Source organism: Erythrolamprus reginae, chromosome 2, assembly GCF_031021105.1.
Source record: "Erythrolamprus reginae isolate rEryReg1 chromosome 2, rEryReg1.hap1, whole genome shotgun sequence".
NCBI lineage: Eukaryota > Metazoa > Chordata > Lepidosauria > Squamata > Dipsadidae > Erythrolamprus > Erythrolamprus reginae.
The window spans coordinates 69,335,420-69,357,089 of NC_091951.1; positions in this window are offsets into that span (position 1 = coordinate 69,335,420).

The following is a 21,670-nucleotide window of genomic DNA, read 5'->3' on the forward strand; positions in this document are numbered from 1 at the left end:
AGATAGCAGTCAATCAAATTGCAGGCCTGATGGAAAAGCCAGGTCTTAACAGCTTTCTGGAAGACCGGTAGGAAGGAGATAGTGCGAATTTTTCAGTGAAGTATAGATTTGGTTGCTTCAAATGATGCTGAAGGGACAGCTGCCTGTCAATAGAGATTGTTGTGGCTGGAAATAGTGTATTCTCAAGGGCAATGCTATGAGGCATGGGAAATACTGATAACACTACTTGATTTTGCAAAATAATTTCATCAAATCACTGGGAAGTATGGTTATACCTGTGACTGGGGAGGGTCAAAGGGACTTTCCAGTGCAGAAAAAAATTGATAGCAATGTCCTGTGGATGATTACAGTACAGGAGAATAGCCCATGCGCTGGGAGTTTGACAGCCCTAACCTATCCCATTAGTGGCTGAGGTAGACATTTCTGGTAATTTCCTTCTGAGCTACAAGTATTCCTTGATAAACAGTGCTAATTGGTACTGGAAACTCCATCATTAAGTGGACACAAACAGTTATAATGGTTTTTTTAAAAAAACGTAAATGTAACCATGCTGCTTAGCAACAACAGTTCCAGCAATCCTGATCGCCATTGTTAAGTAAGGATGTGCAGGTTTTTAAATATGTGACTGTGATTTCCAACTTCCTGCCAGTTTTCCCATTGACTTTGCTTGTGAGAAGTCAGCATGGTAAGCTGCATATCATTCATTCAGCACAATCATAAACTTGAACAGTCTCTGAATGAGAAGTTGTTTGCATGATGAACATCTGTACTAGAAAGGTGCCAATGCACTTGTGCACATGCATGCATATAGAGTAAAGAAATCTAATAATTCAGTAGTTTTTAATCTTTAGTCCAGTTACATACTTCAGCAGGGCTAAGACTGCGATTTCTGAGAATTTAGTCCAAACACCTCCAGAGAGTATTAAAGATGAGAATGAGGAAATTTCATTTCTATTCCCACTTTGCTTATTTCATTTATTTGACTCTACCACCAAATATTGTTAGAATGCAATGTCATTTCATCCATTCTATTATTTCCTGTAATCTAATGAAAAAATTATACACAGCAGATTAAAATTGTATTCATATCACTGGTCTAAATTTAATTGTGTGAGGTGAGGCTTGACAAAAATTAGGGGAATTTCTTGACTCATAAACTTCATTTAATTTACTTATGAAAATATTTGACTATTTTTAACAATCAATTGTGCCTTCTAGGATCTCTCTATCTCTCTTTCTCTTTCATTTTCTCTTCTCATTTTAATATTATCTCAATCCAACCCTACATACTGAGGAATGGTTAAGGTTTGATCCATACTGACTCAGTCTTCCATCCTTCCGAAGTGGGTAAAATGAGGACCCAGATTGTTGGGGGCAATATGTTGACTTTGTAAACCACTTAGGGAAGGCTGTAAAAGCACTATAGAATAGAATAGAATAGAATTATTCATTGGTCAAGTGTGATTGGACACACACAAGGAATTTGTCATTGGTGCATATGCTCTCAGTGTACATAAAAGAAAAAGATACATTTGTCAAGAATCATGAGGTAAAACATTTAATGATTGTCATAGGGTACAAATAAGCAATGAGGAATGAATCAATATTAATAGAAATCTAAAGGGTACAAGCAACAAGTTACCGTCTTACAGTCATAAGTGGGAGGAGATGGGTGATAGGAATGATGAGAAGACTAATAGTAATAGTAATGCAGCTCAGTGAGTAGAAGCAGTATAAAGTGGTATATCAATCTAAGTGCTATTGCTATTACTATATTCCTACCCAGCTTGACAAACAAAAAACAGGAAATAACAAATGTCCAGTTATATCATTCTAGAAATATCCAAAATAAACTGGCAACCTTCATATCTTCATATTATATTAGTACTGATGATGTTATCTAGTTTGGGTAATGAAACATCTTCAAGAAAAAACAACTAAGCTCAGAGATCACCCAAGACCCATTATAACCTGAGCTACAAATATTCTCCTTCATATCTGTTCCAGATTATATGTGTTCCATAATTATTTTATATTTGGTCTTTTTCCCTCTTCAGACGTTTTGGGGTACACTCAACATTTAATGGGTAAGCGGACAAGCATCTAATCATATCAGTAACTTAATAATAGGAAATAGTGTAGAGAACTTGACTTCATCGTAGAAAACTACATAAACATAACCATTGACTTATCTGACAGAGATTACATATGAAGTTGTTGGTATTTTTCTATTCATCTTCAATATATAAAGTTGCTTAATCAATGGCAATATCTAATATAATAGGTTTTTTAATAACGTATGATCTATTATATATAATTTAGCAATTTGCTTACCATACAACAATGCCTGATACATTTTCTATGTTCTCTACAAAGTTACATATTTTTTGGAGTTTTAACTATAGTGCATTTTACCCAGACCTTTCCTTGGAAAACAATGTAGTCATGAATTTATTTTGATATATGCAGTACATTGCTAAAGACAGCGGATATTTCCCAGATTTTAACTATTGAATAGTGGTTAGAATTTAATTAAAGATCCCATAAACACATGCAACATTAGTTTGGTATTTATTGATTGATACTACAAACCATTTTTCTATCTTTGTTTTTCTACTGCTTGGTGAATTAATAGAAAATTAGAGGATGAAAATGCCATTTGGGATGTAATTTCACCACCATAAACATTTGTATATTGTTGTCCATAGAACATCTGTGTTATAGTTTATATGATTGCACAAAAACTGGCTTAGAGAATAATATAGTATTTTCCCTCTGTGTGTATACATGAAAGTCAAGAAAAATGCAAAGTGGTAATGCAGATATACCATATTTTTCAGACTATAAGGCTCACCGGTGTATAAGACACACCAAGATTTCAAAAAGGTAAGTAAGCAAAAAAATGTTTTTGTCCTTCCCAGTTCCCAGGAGCATCTGCAGGCCCCTCAAACCCTCTGCACAATCCATTTTTAGCAAAAATGGTTGTACTCAGTATAAAATGCACTGACATTTCCACCCTCTTTTAGAGGGAGGAAAGGTGAGTCTTATACTCCAAAAAATATGAGTAGTTAGTTTATTCTCTGTATTTTGTTCAAGTAGTTCATATGTATTTTCAGCTTGTAAAAGTTGTTCAGATATTGAAGTCACAGATTTCTGAAGCGCAAATCATGAGAAGCCAGATAAAACAACAAATCTTACCATTCTTTTTCTAACTCCCCACTCATTCAAATGTTCATCCTGGTGTTGGGATAATTAGTAGGAAGAGAAAGGACTTTTGTGTTTTCATCCATCAGAGAGGAAAGGTTGAGAAGATAGTAAGCAGACACACAATGGGAAAACATTTAAAAGGGACCCATTATCACCTTATATTATTGGAAGAGTTTTAAGTTTCAGAGCTTAAGAAGCTCTTCAGATGAGAAGTGAAACATCTTCAAATAAAAACTAGAAAGTCCAGTTGCCTCTCAAAAAAGCACCTTTGAGATACTGGAGTCTTGATTTATTTGCATTCTAATATGTTTATGTATTCAGGGATATTTTTTCCTCTCCCAAGCACAGTAACTGCAGAAGAGATGGGGCATTTCAGTGAAATTGATGATGGAGCTTGAGTTTGAAAGGGGCTACTTTAATATCCCAAAGAGATAAGCAGAAGGTTCATAGAACATATTAGGAATGGATTCGGCTTAATGGCTATTCTCCTAGGAAAGGAAAGGGGTAAAGTTTACTCTGTTGATTCAGAAGACAGATGGTCTTTGTAAATTATTTTTGCAAAATGCCAAAAATGTTAAAGCTGATATGCTAGATGAAGCACCATAGCATATTTTTAATTCTCAGGTATTCCCACAGAGAAACCTAGGAAATCAAGCTTTTTAAAAATAGTGCTAATGTTGCCTGACCAAAATATTTATGCTGATATTCCACTTTAGGTTGAAAGGTATAACTCTAGACTTGTATGATTCCGTATAAATTTATAATTCAACAGCAAATGGATTAATTGTACTTGAGATTCAATTTTGAAAAAAAATGTTACAGGGTTATAAAAAGGGAGTTATTGTTTATAAGCAGTAATAGTGATTACAAAGCAATTATAAAGTTGCTCCATTTTTGGCAGAATGGGATAAAAATGGTTAAGATACTAGAATTTTTAGACAACGGTATATTTCTCAAGTTGCGTCCGGATTTCACTGAGATATTTTTGTTGTTGTTGTTGTTGTTGTTGTTATTATTATTGTTGTTGTTGTTGTTGTTGTTGTTGTTGTTGTTATTCCTACAACCTATCATTTAAGGAAGGAATATGTAAAGGATAGCACAACAGCCTCAATATGCTCTAGACCAGTAATGGCGAACCTTTTTTTCCTTGGGTGCCAAAAGAGCATGCACACATGCTATTATGAATGCACAAGTGCCCACACCCATAATTCAATGCCTGGGGAGGGCGAAAACAGCTTTCCCCACCCCCTGGAGACCCTCTGGAGGCTGGAAATGGCCCATTTTCCAACTTCTGATGGGCTAAGAGCAGTGAAGGGCTACCAAAAATTTTACTACCACACTGTGGGCGTAGCTTATGCAGGATTCACTGCATTTTCTTTCATCTTTCAATGCAAATTGGGTGTTCTGGGATGGAGCTCCATTTTTGCTACCCCACTGCGTTCTCCCCCCCCCCAATCCGGGCAGTAGCCCACCCCTGGCTAGGAGGCTCATATTTTGCCCTCCCCAGGCTCCAAAGATTTCTCTGGAGCTGGGGGAGGGTAAAAATGCCCTCCCCCATCCCTCCAGAGGCTCTCCAGAAGCCAAAAACCCTCTCCCAGAGCCTTTGGGTGAGCCAAAAATCAGCTGGCCAGCACATTGGAGCTGAGCTTGGGCAAGGGCTTGCACGCCAGCAGATGTAGATCCACATGCCATAGGTTCGCCATCACTGATCTAGACTAAGTCACAACTGACAAATAGTTATGCATAAAATATCCTACTCCAATGTCAAAATCAGTTTAAAAATTATACTTTTCAACTTGTTTTTCTGAGATCCCAGACTTGTCATGACACTTAAGAATGTCCATTGACTTGACTTTGTCTGATAATAGAATTTGTGGTCTTTGATCACTGGGTTTGGGGAGTGCAAGATAGATAGCATAGGACAGTGATGGCTAACCTTTTTTTCCTCAGGTGCCGAAAGTACACTTGTGCATGTCCACATCCATAATGCACTGTCCCCCATGAGTCTCATGTCCCCCATGCATCCACGTGCTACCTACTTCGCACTGCCCTTCCCCTCTGTGCATGTGTATGCAATCCTCCTGCACTGCCTCCACACACATGCATGTATGACAACACCCTCATGCCCTGTTTTGGATCTAGCAGGCCTCCCTGAATCTTCTCGAGGCTGGAAAAGGCCTGTTTCTGGATTCTGGTAGGCCCAGTAGGCCTGTTTTTCTCCCTCCCCAGGCTCTCGAGGCTTTTCTGGAGCCTTCAGGAGAGCAAAAACAGCTTCCCCCAGCCCTCCAGAGGCCCTCCCAAGGGCGGAAATGGCCCATTTACAGACTTCTGAGAGGCCCATTTTTTGCCCTCTCAGATCCTTTGGACAAGCTCTGTACTTACCTGGCATTCAAAACAAGCTGCATAGGGACTCCTGGGAGTGGAGGGTGGCATGGGCGAGGCCAGCCCAAAATCAGCTGGCTGGTGTGCATATCAGTAGTGGGCTGCTCCATGGACGGAACTATGTACAGTTCCAGTTGGGAAAATTGGGATGCATGCATGCACATCCCTGCATGAGATTCGGCTCCTGCATATGCGCCAGAAGCAAAATCTTGTGCATGGATGCTCGTGCAAGCAAGATTTTAGTGATTTTCCTTGATCTTTTGCTTCTGGGCATGCACGGAAGCAAAAATATCAGCAAAATCACCAAAATCTCACTCACAGGCAATTTTGCTTCTAGTGCATGCGCGAAGCTGAATCTCGTGCTGATGCACGTGCAGCCATGCTTGCACGTTGCCCACACTCCCGCCCATGCCGGCCTCCGGTAGTGCACTGGGAGCGCCAGCAATGGGCAGCCCTACACTGGTGCATATGTGTAGTGGAAGTGACCTATTTTTATTTTTTTATTTTATTCATTTGTCCAATACACAAATACATAGGAAGAAAAATAGACATGTGATAATATAAATGAGGGTGAAAGTGAACTTAGAGGAGAGGATATAAGAAAGGAAGAGAATATATAAGATAGGAGAAAGAAAGGAAAGACAATTGGACAGGGGACGAAAGGCACACCAGTGCACTTATGTACGCCCCTTACTGGCCTCTTAGGAACCTGGAGAGGTCAATCATGGAGAGTCTAAGGGAGAAGTGTTGGGGGTTAGGGGTTGACACAATTGAGTCCGGTAATGAGTTCCATGCTTCGATAACTCGATTGTTGAAATCATATTTTTTACAGTCAGGTTTGGAGCGATTCGTATTAAGTTTGAATCTGTTGCATGCTCTTGTATTATTGCGGTTGAAGCTGAAGTAGTCATTGACCAGTAGGACGTTGCAGCATATGATCCTGTGTGCCCACAGAGATAGCTCCACATGCCACCTGTGGCACATGTGCCATAGGTTTTCCATCACTGTTACAGGAGGATGCTACCATGAAAAAGGATATGGCTTGTTTCTGGCATGTTGGCATATTACAGAGACAGAAGCAGACATGGCAGTACAACATGGCATCAAAGTGATAAGCAAATCACAGAGAAGGTGGCATTCACAGCCTTGCCACCATCATCTCCTACTGTTCTTATAGGCAGCGATGAGGTTTGCATTTTTATGTACTAGCTTGACACCTATTCAATCATTGTCTCTTGTAATGCAGAAGATAAAAGTAATATTTGGCCCAAAAGAGGGCTCTGGACTGCTTAACCCTGAGATTACATTCAGAGGTCTGAGTTGAGCTGTCAGCTGAGTTGGCAGGACCAGCAAAGAATTGTAAGGTTCCATTAGCACAAGAGAGAACAAAGATAAAGACATAAAAGAAGCTGAAACAAGGAATGATGCTGAAAGTAATGCAAGGCTTGGCACCCAGACTGCAATCTTGCTCATCAGTGCACATTACAAGAGACAAAGAGCCTGACCACAATGCAGGAAAACAATCAGCAAAGAACATTAGTCAATTACACCCTTCTTATTTGTAGCTAAATACCCAATGACAGACTCAATTCATAATCTCAAATGAAAGCATTTGGGGTGAGGATGGGGTGAACCCTGTTAGATTTTTTAATTTGCCTATTCGGTAGGTGCCAATTTGAGATTTCAACCTGCTTCCAGTGGTATTGATAAAGGTGAGCTCTTGAGCTTAATGTCCTGATTACACTTCACACATCTTCCCGAGCAAAATATAACTCCAAGAGCTTTAAGAACTAAAGATTAAAGATGTGATGAATTCACTCTTCGTGGTAGCGACCATTGGTTTTATCAGTTGCAAAATGAAGCAAGTCTTCTTTACGTTTGACATGAATTCAAAAAGTTGCATTGTAATGCAATCATTGTAATATAAACTTAACCATGAGGACTGGGGCTTGATGGCAACATTTCTGCAAAAGTTGATCTTTCTGAGATGACCTATCTCTCAAAACCTTTTCGCAACTAGGTGCTGTGTTTTCTTAGAGGGTCTTGGTGAAATAGGCAGTTCAGGACAGAGAGAATTAAAGTGTCAATCAACAGGCAGGAAACCATGTCAGTATGGTAGGAGCAGTAGTGATAAGCAAAAGGACTGTAAGAAACAGGTGCAGAAGGAGCAGAAGGTAACATACATATCCCCTATTGTAAGAAGGCTGCAGTAGCAATGCAATAATTGTAACTTGGGAGACAGCCCATTAGGGCACTAAACCTAAAAAAAGTAAAGCAAACTTTTGGGACCAGACATAATTCAAGTCATGGCTCCTTATTCCCAAGTCCGGAACATTTGTCTTCTTAAAAACAGCCTGTACTTGACAAGCTCCATTATCACACCCTTGCTCTAAACTTAGCACATTTGGAGAGAGAAGAGCCATTGCCCTGTCCCTTTTTAAAAGAAAGCAAGGCATTAGCAATTCATGGCCATTCACACCTTTTTCCCTATCCGTCTTAACAGAGGCAGCATGCATTTGGAACCAATCCACTTACTAAGTGTTGAAATTTAATTTTATACCTGCCCCAGGCAAATCAAAGAACATTTTTGCTTGTCTGTTTCTATAACTTTTGAAAACTTTCAGCTGACTGTATTGAGTCTACTTTAAAACTGAGAATCAGAGATGAAGGAAATACATTTTCAGAGTTTAGAATCCTCCTGCTCTATTTCCAGTAGTGAAATTTGGGGGCCAAATGGCAGATCATTCTGTCTCAGTGATGGGCTACCAAATTTTTTACTACCACACTCTGGGCGGGGCTTATGCATTTTGTTTCAACATCTTTCAGTGCAAATTGGGTGCTCTGGGGTGGAGCTCCAAATTTTGCTACGGGTACTGCGTTCCTGACCGTACCCATAGGAGCCCATCACTGTTCTGTCTCCTCCCCTCCCCCCTCAAAGCCACATTTGATATTTGAGCTATTGGCTGATTATGCCTATGTTAAACCCTGTGCTCTAATAATAATGTTAAGAATTATGAAACCGATGCTTGCCCCTACTCAAAGAGAACTTGCACAATTAGAATTGTGATTTAGGTTGAACAAATTCTGACCAAGTCAAAAATCATCAACACAACAACAGCAGCAATGCTTCAGCATAGGAGGGAAAATGCTCATGCTAATTGCAGATTTAACAGTGTGAGATACTCAGGAAGTGTGATAGTCACATTTAGGTGCTACAACTGCTCCTTTAACTCATATTTATGGAGGTGCAATGGAATACGCCAACAAGGTTTCTTGAACATCCTTTCAACATGGGATGCTGATTGACAGGCATAGCAGCCAACATCTAGTTTTATGTTGCCCAGGATTCCCAATAGATTCTGTACAACTCCTTCCCAGATAAGTAGAGAACAGATGCCTATTGTGAAATCATATCCCTCTAACTATAGTGAGGATACTACAATAGTAGATTAATTGGTCAGCTGGTGAAGCAGCAGCTAAATAGCCCTCTCTGCTAATAGCTGTTGTTGAGGGCTGGTGAGAATGTGCTGTCATTATTACCATATCAGTTAGAAAAAGTGAACCCTGCCTTCCCACCACTGCCTGATGCTAATTCTTTATATCCTAACAACTCTGACCATATCTTCCTTCCACAGCTGCAGAAAAGTGTTCTCTCTCTTTATGCCTGTAACATACAGTACAAGAACTATCCCTGAACAGCTCTGGTCAATTCCAGTTCCCATCCTTCAGCAACATCCTTTCAAACTTATAAAGACTGGTGGTCTGCATAAGTTGGAATATTGGATGCATGAAGCTCTCCATATGCTTCAGGGGAGATTTTACAAAGGAAGCATCTGGCTAAAGAGACACTTATAAGACCAGCGTTTTCTATAAACACCTTTTAGACCATTGATTGAGTTTTTATTGAATGATTCATTCACACAACTCTCATTTTTATTATAACTGATTTTCTGCTGCTGCTTAACCAGTTCTTTAGTATCAGGACTTCATGGTGTTATCCTAAAACATCTGCATATTATTAGTAACTCCCAGTTACAGGTTCTGCTTCAGTTTTTACCTCAGGCAGTGAAAATGGCTTGTAATTTGAATATCCATCTTTGTGAGATGGGTCCTAGACATTGGTAGCCCTTTCTTCCTTTCTCAGGCTACATCGGATGTTCGGCTGAAGCATGTGAACAAAGCAGAGTCTTGTTATGTTAGACAATAAAATATTGTTATGGTAACCAGTTAAAAAATGAAATGGGACTGCAAAATTTTAAAAATCCAATACAAATTATAACATTGTTGTTGTTGTTGTTGATTAGATTTGTATGCCCCCCTTCTCCAAAAACTTGGGGCAGATGCCCAATAAGATTTATTTATTTATTTAGAAGGTTTATATAGCCATCCAATTTACATAATCCTAATTCTGGCAGGTGTACATCAAATAAAAAACAAAATCAATATTACAATATAACCCATACGAAAAGAAAGCCATAAACCAACATGTAAGTGAAGTCGAAGAGACCTTGACTATGTAAATGTCATTGTCAGTCAGCATGAAAATGTTATGAACTATCCTTGACATGAAAACTATTCTTCCACCATGTGGTTTATGGCACATTTGGTATGGGACCCATTCACCACTTCTCTATGCAGAATATCTATGGCAATTCTCAAATCATCCAGATCATGGCTCTCCCAAAGGTGCTTTTTCCAATGGCAACTGGACTTTGTCTTTTCTTGAAGATATTTCACTTCTTTTTCAAGAAGCATCTAAGGGAAGTGAAATGCGTTCAAGGAAAAAAAGTCCAGTTGCCTTTTGAAAAATCAGCTTTGGGATCTCTATGCAGAAGAATCCACTGGGTGCACTCTTTTCTGTGTCCCAACACTCTCCCAACAAACTCCTGATTTCTTCTACTTTGGTCCCCAAAGATGATGTATATGGAGATTCTCAGACATCTATGTCATTGTTGTCCTAAAGGCGTTTTTTTCAAGAGGCAACTGGACTTCCTGGTTTTTTTCAGAAGAGGTTTTGCTTCTCATCCAAAAAGCTTCTTTAGCTCTTCTTCAGAATGAAGTGAATCATCTTCAAAGAAAAAAATAGAAAGTCCAGTTGCTTCTTGAAAAAAGTGAAGTGTATATTTGTGCATGATTGTGCTTCTTGCAATATCAAGTACTCAATTATTTCCCAAGTCCCCATGTACATTTATTTATTTATTTATTTATTACTTAGATTTGTATGCCGCCCCTCTCCGAAGACTCGGGGCGGCTCACAACATGTAAAAACAAATCATAAGCAATCAGACAAATTTAAAATATTTAAATATTTAAAAAACCCCATATGCTAACAGTCACACACACAGACATACCATGCATAAATTAAACGTGCCCAGGGGGAGATGTTTCAGTTCCCCCATGCCTGACGGCAAAGGTGGGTTTTAAGGAGTTTACGGAAGGCAGGAAGAGTAGGGGCAGTTCTAATCTCCGGGGGGAGTTGGTTCCAGAGGGCCGGGGCCGCCACAGAGAAGGCTCTTCCCCTGGGGCCCGCCAACCGACATTGTTTAGTTGACGGGACCCGGAGAAGGCCCACTCTGTGGGACCTAATCGGTCGCTGGGATTCGTGCGGCAGGAGGCGGTCTCGGAGATATTCTGGTCCGATGCCATGAAGGGCTTTAAAGGTCATAACCAACACTTTGAATTGTGACCGGAAATTGATCGGCAACCAATGCAGACTGCGGAGTGATGGTGAAACATGGGCATACCTAGGTAGGCCCATGACTGCTCTCGCAGCTGCATTTTGCACGATCTGAAGTTTCCGAACACTTTTCAAAGGTAGCCCCATGTAGAGAGCATTACAGTAGTCGAACCTCGAGGTGATGAGGGCATGAGTGACTGTGAGCAATGAGTCCCGGTCCAGATAGGGCCGCAACTGGTGCACCAGGCGAACCTGGGCAAACGCCCCCCTCGCCACAGCTGAAAGATGTTGTTCTAATGTGAGCTGTGGATCGAGGAGGACGCCCAAGTTGCGGACCCTCTCTGAGGGGGTCAATAATTCCCCCCCCAGGGTGATGGACGGACAGATGGGATTGTCCTTGGGAGGCAGAACCCACAGCCACTCCGTCTTATCCGGGTTGAGCTTGAGTCTGTTGACACCCATCCAGGCCCCAACAGCCTCCAGGCACCGGCACATCACTTCCACCGCTTCGTTGACTGGGCATGAGGTGGAGATGTAAAGCTGGGTATCATCCGCATATTGATGATACCTCACCCCATGTCCTTGGATGATCTCGCTATGTTATAAGGAGGACAGAATAAGGTACTGCAAAAGTGCCTAGAATACTTAGGAGCCAATGTTACCACATATTACCTCACAAATGAACCAAATGTGTGTAATCCACATTATTTCCACTTTGTGATGTACAAAGGGTAATTTTGCTGTCAGCATTTCCCTCTTTTTCAAAACTCAGAGAAAGAAGATGGTAACAATCCCTTTCTTTTCTCAAAAGCTCTTTTCACCTCATCAACAGAAAGCTTCTTTATCTTGTGCCACAAGATTAATGTACTGGCCCATGGGATTTGTCATGGTGCCTCTTCTTTGGCACTAGTGGCTCTGGTGGCTCTGGACCACAGACATTACCCTGACATTTGTTGCATGAGGAAAAAAAGAAAGCAGGAGGCCAATTTGATGCTTGGTGTCCACTGTTTACCATGTGTATTTTTTTCTCCCTGCTTGAACTTGTCTTGCAGCCACTCTTTCTCACACAGTCCAGATAGAATCAACTTCAAAGCAAGCAAGTTCTATGAAGAGAATATAAAAACCCAAGTCAGATGGAAACTGAAAGAACACTGGCAAGAAAAATAATTGGTCAAAGTCATATGGTGAGGCAGTGGTCCTACACAGGTGTGCAAGTAAAAAAGTACTCGTGTGAGTGGCAAAAGTTCATCCTACACCCAAACTCCCCATCAGCATTCTTCATATACAGACATGAAATTGTAACATCATTGTATGTAACAATTCTAAAACCAACATAATAAAATCCAGAAAGCCCAGCCAAAGTTTTAATGATTCAGTTCATGCTTTCAAAGCATGTTCCTACTTTCCCTTAGGTTCAGTGGGATGATTTTATTGAAATGTTACCAGGTTGAAACACCTCTTTGAATATTTGCACAGCATTAATAAATTACCTTATACATTAAGACAGAAATCCCAAGGGATGATTATCAACTCTTCATTTTAAATTTCAGTCTCAGACATATTATGTTTTTTTTCTTTTTAGAAAAAAAAGTGCTGCAATAAAATTTTATGGTGCTGTCTGCTCATATAATTAGGAACTAGAGAAAGAATCAAGAATTTCCATGAAAACTTTTAGTATGCTATTTATCAATTTGAGCAACTGGCATATTTACATCCACAGATACACATTTTGTATGTAACTGGTGCTTAATTTTTATAGCCTTCTTGATTTGGGAATGTGTTGAAATATAGTATAGATTTGATAGCCAATATAAAGATACAAGAGAATCAAACGGGCCCAAGATACTATTTTATTCTTCATGTCTATCAACCCAAGTCTATTCAAGTGATACTTCAGCACCACTGTTGCCAAATTTGCCACAGGCCTTTTCACCATGTAAAATTTGCAATCGTGATATATTATTCATGTGGCTGCCGGTCCAACTATAGGACTGTGGCCAAGGTGTTAAATCAAAAGTTGGAATAGAAAAGCCAGCTTGGCATTTTGCTATCTCCCTGGAATTTTCTTCTGGAGAATTTTGGATATGGTGGATCAGCTGTAACCTAGGAAATTCATGGAACTATAAACAGCTTCGATCACAAGCAACAATCTTGTGGAGAGAAAGAAAAGGAGAGTCCTTGGCAGAAAGATTCATGAGTTGTCCATGAATGATTTGCCAAGTCTAAGACAAACTGCTGATGTGATCCATTATGTGATCTTGGTCACAGCTGAACCTCTGTATTTGCTGAGTAGCAAACTCTTACACCATATTTCTATTTTTCTTTCTCGCTCTGCTTCTCTCTACCACACAAGGAACAAACTTAGAATTTTCCAACTCACAATTTAAAAATTATCACTGGATATTTTCCTATTTGATATTTTGCTAATGCCTTGAAACATATTATTTTATTATTTTTTCTGTTTTTCGTCTCTCCTCCCCCCCGTATTATATTTCATGTTTTTAGGTTAGGTTATATTGTTTATATTAGTGTATAATTTTCCATTGGTTTTGTACATATGCATATTTTGTATATTGTATATTGTTTTGTTTTAAATTAATTCAATAAAAATATTTTTTTAAAAAAGAAGAAATATATTATTTAGAATTTCATGAGCTCAGTCAGTCCCTAGTAATCTTATGACTGGTCTATTGGGTAATGTGCTCTATATGGGGCTACCCTTGAAGAGCATTCAGAAGCTATAATTGGTGCAGAGTGTAACAATGTGATAAATTTTGGTGATCTCCAAGATTGACCATTGTAGAAGTACTGCTCTGCAATCCCATAGTGGGATTTCCAACCTCCTTTTGCTTGCAGCGCTGCAAGCAAAAGGAGGTGGGAAATCCCACTATGGGATTCCCCACTCTCCTCCCGGGCATCGGCATTTCGCAGTGTTCGACTGAACGCTGAACCCGAACCCGAACTTTACCTGAACTTTTAAAAAAGTTCAGGTTCTGGCTTGGCATGCCGAACACTGCAAAGTTCAGCACGAACCCAAACTTTGCAGTGTTCGGTTAGCCCAACACTAGTTATGACACATCACATGATGCCACCATGATGATGTGACTTTGGTACACCTGGATTAAAGGCTCTTCTAGTTAACTACCTAATCTTTGTAACTAGCTTGTATTGCAAGCACAAGGGAAACTAAGGCCATTTCACTGTTGTGGCCCCAAATATTTGCAACTAAACAAGCTTTGTCTGCCTTACTTCAGCAAAGTGATGGGAAGTTTGTTATGATGTTATGATATTCTTTTAACCCTGCTGTTCTGTTCGAAAAAACTCCCTAATGTTATGTTCCCGGGTCTATTTGACCCGGACTGCAAATTGATCATTTTAGGTACTTATATTTGGTCTTTTTGAAAGCTTTTTTCACCTGGAAACAAGTTTGAACATTTCTGCACACAATGGAATGAAAATTGAACTGAAGGAATTAATCCTTATTGGTTTATTTTGCACATAAATGTGCCTCCCCCCCGTTTTTGTGAATTTTTTTTAGGTTTATTGATAATTTTGCCTGCAAAATGCATTCTATTTTACTAAAGTTGGTGTGGGATTGGTAACGTGAACATTTCTGAACATAATGATATGAAAATTGAACTGAAAAAAATGATCCTTATTGGTTTGTTTTGCTCATAAATGGGCCCCCATGCTTATACTCAAATAGGCTTATACTCGAGTAGGCTTATACTCGAGTATAAGACAATATGGTTTATATTCAAAAATAAACCAATAAGAATCATTTTTTTCAGTTCATTTCTATTTTTCTTATGTTTAGGATTGTTCAATTTAGTATATCAAAACTTTTGGGGGAATGTTCCTTAGAGATTTGTAGCCTAAAAAAATATAAATTGACAAAAAATTTAGAAAGCATGGGCTTTTTGATCAAAATAAAAATATAAGCCTCAATTTTTTCAGTTCAATTTTCATATCATTATGTTCATAAATGTTCAAACTAGTTTTCCAGTGGAAAAAGTTTTCAAAAAGACCAAATTCAAGTACCTTAAAAAAATCATTTTGGTCCGGGTCTATATGACCCGAAACAGAGTCTGTTCTGGGTCCTATTCTTTTTAATATGTTTGTGAGTGACATAGGAGAAGGTTTGGTAGGGAAGGTTTGCCTATTTGCCGATGACTCTAAAGTGTGCAATAGGGTTGATATTCCTGGAGGGGTCTGTAATATGGTAAATGATTTAGCTTTACTAGATAAATGGTCAAAGCAATGGAAACTGCAGTTTAATGTTTCCAAATGTAAAATAATGCACTTGGGGAAAAGGAATCCTCAATCTGAGTATTGCATTGGCAGTTCTGTGTTAGCAAAAACTTCAGAAGAGAAGGATTTAGGGGTAGTGATTTCTGACAGTCTCAAAATGGGTGAGCAGTGTGGTCGGGCAGTAGGAAAAGCAAGTAGGATGCTTGGCTGCATAGCTAGAGGTGATCCCCATATATAGAGCGCTGGTGAGACCACATTTGGAATACTGTGTTCAGTTCTGGAGACCTCACCTACAAAAAGATATTGACAAAATTGAACGGGTCCAAAGACGGGCTATAAGAATGGCGGAAGGTCTTAAGCATAAAACGTATCAGGAAAGACTTAATGAACTCAATCTGTATAGTCTGGAGGACAGAAGGAAAAGGGGGGACATGATCGAAACATTTAAATATGTTAAAGGGTTAAATAAGGGTCAGGAGGGAAGTGTTTTTAATAAGAAAGTGAACACAAGAATAAGGGGACACAATCTGAAGTTAGTTGAGGGAAAGATCAAAAGCAACGTGAGAAAATATTATTTCACTGAAAGAGTAGTAGATCCTTGGAACAAACTTCCAGCAGACATGGTTGGTAAATCCACAGTAACTGAATTTAAACATGCCTGGGATAAACATATATCCATTGTAAGATAAAATACAGGAAATAGTATAAGGGCAGACTAGATGGACCATGAGGTCTTTTTCTGCCGTCAGTCTTCTATGTTTCTACATCACAATAATTTGACATATGCATTTAGTCATATGGACATAACATGGACCAGCCATAGATTCAACAGAATGATTGTCTTAAAGTCATTGTACTTAAAAGAACATCCTTTATTTTTCAATTAAGCTTCTGAGTTACACTTTGTAAAATCTTTGTGGAGAGTATTTCTTTCTCATTTCCAGTGTAGCAAAATTACCAGTCACACCATCATAATGTATTTGTTTTGCATGTAAGTTTTCCTCTGAGAGAAGGGTCAAATAGTTCAACTTATTCTTCCAAATCATTGAACTGCAAGCAATTCTTAATAAGTTTAAGCTTACTAAAATTTTGTTCCCCATAGGCAAGAGACATCTGGCAAGGCAGAGAACATTCTCCAGCAAATGAATTTCTGAAGATAGCCAAAATGAAAACTCATTGTTTGTTATTCCTTCAAATATCAATGGATTTCAGTGTTTCTTGATTTATATAAAAGCAATTTTCTTATGTGAGAAAGTTAGTAAAGCAGTGGTGGAAACCCCTCCTCCTTTTTTACTATCTGTTCTTGGTGGGTGTTGTTAGTACTATGTACAAGGCAGTTGGGTTTGCAATATATAAACAAGCTAACAATGAACATTTGTTTGTATTGAAGTACTATAGCTTTAAGAGGTAGTGTTGCAAAATGCCATAAGAGGGAGCTAGAAAACATGATTCTCTCTCTCTGCTCTCTCTGTTCTTTCTGCTGATTCACTGTGACTAATATAGTAAGCTCTGTGTTAGTTTGATGTATTTGTAAGCTGTAATGTATGTCTGATATGTAAGATATTACAGGCTTGTAATATTATTACTATATTGAGAGATATTGACTGATTTGAATATGTATGACTGGACTGCTTAACTTGACTGTGCTATTTCTAAAGTGACACTAATTGAACTTTAATGTATCTGTTTTGTATGACTGAATAATTACTCATATGTCCTGGATATATGCTGAAGTCCCACATTTTCTCTGTGCATGTCCTTGATAACTCAAGGGTTCTGCACACTCCTTAACAGATGTGGTGTGGCTTGGTGGGCATGGCAGAGGAAAGATACTGCAAAATTCCCATTCCCTCCCACTCTTGGGATTGCAAAATCTCCATTCCCATCGCACCCTGGGGCCAGCCAGAGGTGGTATTTGCTGGTTCTCCAAACTACCCAAAATTTCCGCTAATGGTTCTCCAGAACCTGTCAGAACCTTCTGGATTTCATCCCTATAGTAAAGTGATTGTGAGATTGTTTATCTTTAAATAGAAAGAAAGCTATATAATATCTGAAGAATATATTGATGAATTTAAGATTGGAAAGAATGATGTTCCCTGGCAGTCCTTCATGTTAAACTGAATGACCAATATAATAGCTGGATTACAGATTGGATTATAGCACCTTATGGCTGGACTACACAAATATCTTGATTAATTACAAAACCAATTTATAAGAAGTTGTGCAGTAATAAGCACCAAATTAAACATTTGTGGAAAAGAATCAGACAAGATTTATCATATTTTGCTCTGTTGTTAAATATTTATTTATTTTTGCGAAGAGAAAAGCATCAAGAAATTCCTTCCGGGGAAAGAGAAGTCATAGAAGCTGCTATAATAAAAGGAAAATATCGAGATTGTCTGTTTGGAATAGTAAGAACCACCCAATTGGTTTCAACTTCTTTAAATAATCAGAATAACTTTAATGGAATGCAAAAATAAGGGGGGACACCTAGAAGCTTGTCTGAATTTGAAATCCTCATCAATCCATTACTGGTTGCTAAAAAAAATTAGAGTCAGGGTGGCGCAGTGGTTAGAGTGCAGCACTGCAGGCTAACTGCTAACTATAGTTCAGCAGTTCAAATCTTACCACTGGCTCAAGGTTGACTCAGCCTTCCATCCTTCTGAGATGGGTAAAATGAGGACCCAGATTGTTGGGGGCAATATGCTGATTGCCCCGGAAGCGGAGTAAAGACGCTGACACAGTGTATGGGTTAAAAATAGGGTCACTTTATTAAAATTAACATAAATTTAAATAACGTAAATTTAAATATGTAAATTTACATATTCAAATATTCAAATTCAACTATAAACAAAGGACCTGCAGAGGCCAAAAATTAACGGGGCGGAAATTCCTACCAAAACCATCCTGGGCAACATTGGGCAAAAACTCCTTGCTGAACCAGGTGAAGGTACCACCTTCACCTGGATCCAAGCCATGCCCCCTGGCGTATGGGAGCAGCTCACCCTCCAATCCCTGAGGGAAATTGGATCTGGTGAGTCCCATGGGCATCCTCTCTCCAATCCCCGAATTTGTTCAAACCTCTAGTTCCTGGAGAGAGGCAGTCCATCACCTTTTAAAAGATGCCCAAAGGAGCATGTGCGGTTGCTCCTACTGCCCATTTCCGCCCCTAACCTGCCAACCCCAGTGACCAGAGGGAAGCCTAATTAATATATAAGGCGCCGCACCCCCTAACCATTCCGTCCGTACCGTCAGTGTGAAATAGATGAAAAAACGGCTGCCTCTAAAGGGGAAACCGCAAAAAAATCCTATTCGACCCCAAAGCGACCTCCTCAGTCACACTGTTGATAGCGGAGGGCGGGCGGGTGTTCGCTTCGGGATCCTCAGGAGGCAAGGAGGAGGTCCTGCTCAGACCGCCCTTAAATAGGGTGATCCCGGACCTCCCCCTGAGCCCAGCATGCAGCGCACCGACCTGGTGCGCTGCGAGAAACCGAACTTCCAGTTTCACCAGAAACCGGAAGTTTGGAGCTCAACAGAGCTCAATGCAGCGTCCTCCTTGCTCCGTGGCAATTTCGACCGGCGGTTTAAGCCACCGGCCATGCATTTCTGTAAACTACTTAAGGAGGGCTGTAAAAGCACCATGAAGCAGTATATAAGTCTAAATGCTATTGCTGTTGCTAATTTGTTTTCTAAAAATGAATGAAAATGAAACACTCAGATTCAATAATTCATGGCAATCTTATAAAGATCAAGAATTTTGGAAAATGATTTATAAAAGAATAAAAATTTAAGAGTTGGTATTTTTCTAATAGCTATTACTGAACTTTACATTCCCACAAAGAACATTGTATAAACTTTGATCATGCTAACTCCTGTAAAGAATGTATGTTTGGTTACTTCTGCAGAAGAACTGATAATTAAACTGTAGAAACACCCTTGTCTAAAAAAATGTATTTTAAAAAAATTCTGAAATAGAATTTCATTCAGCCTGAAAACCAATTTTTGAATTCTAACTTCTTCAATGGGTTTATGCTACATCCCAAATTTGAACCTCTTTTAATATAAATCTTTAATTTCTCAGATAGAAATTCCTATAATTTTGAATCATTTTATAATTTATTCTCTTTGGCTATTACAGTTGATATTTATTTTATTTTATTATTTATTTATTCGATTTTTATGCCGCCCTTCTCCTTAGATTCAGGGCGGCTTACAAAATGTTAGCAATAGCACTTTTTTACAGAGCCAGCATATTGCCCCCACAATCCGGGTCCTCGTTTTACCCACCTCGGAAGGATGGAAGGCTGAGTCAACCTTGAGCCGCTGATGAGATTTGAACAACTGACCTTCAGATCTACAGTCAGCTTCAGTGGCCTGCAGTACAGCACTCTACCTGCTGCGCCACCCCAGCTCTTTTTATTTATTACTTTTTAATACTATTTGGTTTAGTTATTGCAATTATATAGTATAGTCAGTGAATTACATTAATTAACGAAACTTTTAAACCCGATTCTCTGATGCTTGTGGCTCTATGCTTATTGTATTTATGTTTTTCCTTTCTATTCTTTTGTATAAGTGTGCGGTGCTTTTCTTTCTTCAAGGAGGAGGAGAAGGAGAAGGGGGAGGGGAGGGGAGGGAAAGGAAGAAGAGGAAGAAGAAATGGTTGTTATTGTTGGAGTTTAGAGATTGTTTACATCCTGTGTTGACATGGTAAACAGCAATTATTATATGTTTTCTGACTCCTGATAAATCAGGGATAGATGACAGCAAACTTGAGGTTTCCTTATGATTTCAGCTATATTTCAAGATCCAAAAGGAGCTAGATTCCAAAGGACCATGCCCATTGCTGTGATCCATATTTATCTTTGCATTTACTGGATGGAGCTGAATTTTTCCTGCCTGAATGCTCTTCCTGATGCCAATGTAGAAATTGCAATGGAGGTTTTTTTTTCTTTCTTTCTTTTCACCCTAGGAGACAAATGTTCTTTGATACCTAGGACTGAATTCTCAATCCTCCAAACTGCACCTTCTAAGTGACTGTCTTTAGCACTAGGCTACCACATCACTCATAACTTTGCATTTAATTTGATGAAATAAAATAATTATAGCTTACCATGGAATCCTATTGGATTTTTCTTTGTGCTATCTTGAGTTCAATGACGAGACTTAGTTCTTTAGCAATGAATTTGGCTTTAATCAGATTTGGCCAATAATTACTCAACTGTTGGATTATTACAATTGACTCTTCATAGATTGCATTCTTTCTTCTTATGATTAGCATTCCTTGTGTAAAGTGTTGGTTATGACCTTTAAAGCCCTTCATGGCACTGGACCAGAATATCTCCGAGACCGCCTGCTGCCGCATGAATCCCAGCGACCGATTAGGTCCCACAGAGTGGGCCTTCTCTGGGTCCCGTCAACTAAACAATGTCGGTTGGTGGGCCCCAGGAGAAGAGCCTTCTCTGTGGTGGCACCGGCCCTCTGGAACCAACTCCCCCCGGAGATTAGAACAGCCCCTACTCTTCCTGCCTTCCGAAAACTCCTTAAAACCCACCTTTGCCGTCAGGCATGGGGGAACTGAAACATCTTCCCCTGGGCATGTTTAATTTATATATGGTATGCCTGAGTGTATGTCTGTTAGTATATGGGGTCTTTTTTAAATCGTTAAATATTTTAAATCTGTTTAGATTATTTATGATTTATTTCCACGTGTTGTGAGCCGCCCCGAGTCTTCGGAGAGGGGCGGCATACAAATCTAAGTAATAAATAAATAAATAAATAATAAATTCTGTAGCTCAGAGCAGAAGGATAATTCTGTCATTATAATATAGGCCTGGGTGGCACTAGTGATTTTATTATGCAAAATTCACAACTGTTGATAAAGTTTTTTTCTTCCAAAGTTAAACAGGCATTACAAAATGGAGTGAAATATAATGTGGGGACATTCTAATCTTCAATTATCTCCCTCCATGTTGTTTCCAACACAATAGTTCATGGTGCCTTCATATTCAAATTAAGTAGCTTGACACGATCATAATTGCTATGACCTCTCTATTGTTACAGTGAGGTGCCGACATCTGTACATAGTAAGCATCTGGTGGGTACATCTGCTTAGTTATTAAATATGTAGCTTTGCCCAAGGCTTAATGCCAA